Consider the following 3,526-nt stretch of genomic DNA (forward strand, 5'->3'; position numbering starts at 1 on the left):
TTTCTTGACATCATCTGGGTGCGTTGGGAAAAATGAGATCTAATAATGAATGATTACAACTCTCAAGTTAAGTCTAGTTGGTTGACTAATCAATTTGGTTAAGTGAAAATCCATAGCAAATGAGTCGACCGCAGTATGACATTTCTCCATCCAATTTAAATTAAAATCACCAACCATAATAATTTCACAATTACTCAGGGAGGGCACACTGGAGACTTGACCCCCGGAGCAGAGAAATTGCAAATGCCGCAGAGGATGGGCTAAGAGTGGGGTGATGAGGAAGTCACTTGAGCTGAACTCTGCTTGAACTGCTCAGCCTCGTCAGCTTGTGGGGGCGGTGGGGCGGCAAAGGATGCCGAGGAGCTGTTTTATATTCTTGGGTGCAGCCCTGCGTCTCTTCCCCTGGGGAGGCAGGAGTTTCCAGCCTCCTGGCTAGAAAGCCCACAGGGAGCTCCTCCAACAGGAGAGCAGGTTTTCTCTTCTCTAGGTAACAGGGTGAGGAAAGAGGCGGATGTTATCTTTGCATGTTAAATCCCCAAATTTAGATTATAAATTCCTGGACAGCGGATGCCATGTCTGTTTATCTTGAGTGGCGAGTGCTAAGTGGGTGTAACAGGCAATTAATAGGTTTTTGATAATGAGGGTGACGATGACAGAGCAGAAGAAAGGATTAGATTTTATCTGTTATGATAAACGTCTACTTGCTGAAAGTCCCCTTTATACCAGGCACGGTGTTAGGTACCAGGGAGTGAGAGACGGCTCAAATGTACAGCACTGCCTTCCAGGAGCTCCTAGCCTCTCGTGTAGCCTGCGAAATAAACATTTAATATGAATATGAGGCCGAAAGTCATTAATGTTTAGTAAGGAACTTGAAAGATAAGAATGTTTTGGATTAGGGAATTTCATGCAAACATTTTGTCTGCCGGTTCCCCCATCTATAAAGGGCATTTATTTAGTAAGAGTACTAGCTCTCAGAGTGGTCAAATGAAGGAGGTGCCTGGTACTGCTGGTGGTTCCTCAGCCATTTTCTCTCCTTCTTCAGTAATAAAGCTCTCCAATGTCAGCTGACCACGTGGTGCCTGGATTCAAGACTACATTTCCCAGGATCCCTTGTGTTTGTGGTCACATGGCCAAGGTTAGGTCAATGGAATTCAAGTTCATGCAGCTTCTAGAAGTGCCTTAAAGGGAAGGATCAGGGTCTCATCTTCCCCCTGCTTCCTGCTTCCTTCCTTCTGGCTGGAATTCAGGTGGAGTGACTGGAGCTGGAACAGTAGTCATCTTGGAGTAGAAAGTGACTTTGGAAGTGGAGGCCATACAGGCAGAGCAGCAAGATAGAAGGAGCCTGGGTTCTGAACGCTGTGATGGGCACACTAGCCCTCAGTGCTGAACTTGGAAGTGAAAACAAACATCTTACTTAAACCACTTTTATTTTGGGGTAACTGTCACTCCGGGATGAGCCCAGTTCTAATTAATTCAAGTGAACTGTTGCACAAAAGGCACTTAGAATAGTGCTTAGCGTATAATAAAGGCTCCATGACTGGTGGCTCCTATTGGTATTTTTGGTTCTTACTTTAAGGGAGACAGAAGACTAAGACTGCCCACTGAGCCACAGGGCACCTGCCATTTCTCCATGGGGACTCTTGGCTGAGGCGCTCACCCTTCTGTGTCATGGTCAAGGCTCAGCTCTGCAGCCCCTCCTCCTCCCATGGTCCACTCTTCTTAGACTCTCAGCTTACCACCCCCACTCCCTGACTTAAATCCCACTGTCACCAGCTCAGCCATTACTTACAGAGAGAAGCAGCAGCGGCCCAGGAGAAGTATGGGCAGAGAGTCAGGTCCTGTGGATCAATTTGTAATTTTTCTTGTGGCGGCAAGAAGAGCACGAGCGATGTGTGCACTAAATCCCCAGCATGGCAGCAGCATGGCAGCCTGTCTGGGCTTGAATTATTTATCTTTGTGTGGGACTGGGGCTTAGAAGGAGGGGGAACACTGGTGGATGTAAGTGCTTTCCAGCGTGGACTGTCATGGGGAGTGGGGGTGGTGGCAAGCTAGCAGTGATGTTGGTCCTGGGCACCTTGCTGTAAGAGATGACAGAGCAGTGGTCTGTATGGGTGGGCCGAGGTGCTTACAGTTTCTGGACAGATAAGGGTTGGAAAGTCACCCTTTGCATTGCTGGGAATCACAGTAGAGAAATGGTGAAGTTATTAGCTCAGGAGGAACAGTTGGCTTTTCGCCTGTTGTTGGGTGCATACACTGAGAAAGTGCAAGTACATATTCCAATCCCTAGGGGGGAAGGAGAAGGGAATGTGGAGGCTCTCCTGCCTGCAGGGGGAGGTGTTATGGTTATTAGGAGTGTCACTTACCTGAAGGGAGGAGTTTGATAGACATTACTAGTGCTCACCAATATTTCCAAATATCTTCCCTTTCTTGTTCACGTGGAAGAATTAATCAGTATTGTGAGGCTAGTTCTGGCTAATGGAGTGTAGCCAGAAGAGATGTGTGAGTGTTTAAGAGTTGGCAAAGAGTTGGCATGCATTTTTCTCCATGTTTTGTCTCTCTCTCTCTCTTTAGAAAATTCTGAGAAATTTTTGGAAAATCCTGGTGATGTCACAATGTCTTGGAACTTACAGCAGCCTGGGTCCCTGAATGACGGTGTGGAACAGAGCCCCAGGCCCAACAGCGGTGGGTATGGAGATGAGTAAGAAGTAAATGGCTTGTCTTAAGTGACTGAAATTTTGGAATTCATGGTAATTGCAACACAGTCTAATTGATCCTGATGAGTGTTGCCAAAATCAAAGGGGTGGGTGGGTCCTTTCGTTTCTGGTATGAGGTCAAGGTTAGCAAACCAGGAATTGGAACCTGGGTGGGTCACTAGATATTTGTGCATACAGTTCGGGCTGAGAAAAGGCCAATTAAGAATGCTCATATAAAGAACTAGGGATGGGTGAGGGGGTGCCAGGGTGGCTCAGTAGGCTGGGCATCTGCCTTCTGCTTAGGTCATGATCCCAGGGTCCTGGGATGGAGCTTAGCAGGGAGTCACCTGTGCCCTCTCCATCTTCCCCCCTCTACTCTCTCTCAAATAAATACATAAATAAAATCTTTAAAAAAAAATAGTGGCAGGGTCAACTGATGAGTTGATGAGACCTGACAATGTAGCTGGGATTGATGTCATTGCCACTTCTGACATTCTGCTGCAATACAGGTCACAGGGGGCAGATCCCAAACCAGATCAATTCCAGAACCTTCCCCACTCCTTATGGACTGAATTGTGTCTCCTTTCCTCAAATTCATATGTTACAGTCCTAACCCCTAGTATGACTGTATTTGGAGATAGGACCTTGAGGGAATTAATAAGTGTTACAAGACATCATGAGGGAAGAGAGACCAGAGATCTCTCTGTCTCTAGTTGCATGCAGAGAAAAGCTGTATGAGGATGTGGCAAGAAGGTGACCGTGTACAAGCCAGGAAGAGAGGTCTTCCCTGAAACCAACCCTGATGGCGCCTTGATCTTGGACTTCTGGCCTCT

The 3,526-nt window shown here is 46.9% G+C and overlaps 1 long non-coding RNA gene across 2 annotated transcripts; it reads right to left on the reverse strand.

Annotated features, from left to right (window-relative positions):
* Positions 1–709: 709 nt before the first annotated feature.
* Positions 710–2,572, reverse strand: LOC101685483. Of its 2 annotated transcripts, none has more exons than XR_001178957.2 (3): positions 2,364–2,572; positions 1,790–1,838; positions 710–1,388 (listed from the first exon to the last, which is right to left on the reverse strand). It is a non-coding gene; the product is annotated as an uncharacterized LOC101685483 (long non-coding RNA). The 2 variants fall into 2 exon arrangements; XR_199225.3 differs by having other exon boundaries at positions 1,790–1,938.
* Between the last annotated feature and the right edge of the window lie 954 nt (positions 2,573–3,526).

This window comes from Mustela putorius, unplaced genomic scaffold (genome assembly GCF_011764305.1).
Source record: "Mustela putorius furo isolate JIRA1106 unplaced genomic scaffold, ASM1176430v1.1 tig00000460_pilon_pilon_pilon, whole genome shotgun sequence".
In the NCBI taxonomy this organism is placed as follows: domain Eukaryota; kingdom Metazoa; phylum Chordata; class Mammalia; order Carnivora; family Mustelidae; genus Mustela; species Mustela putorius.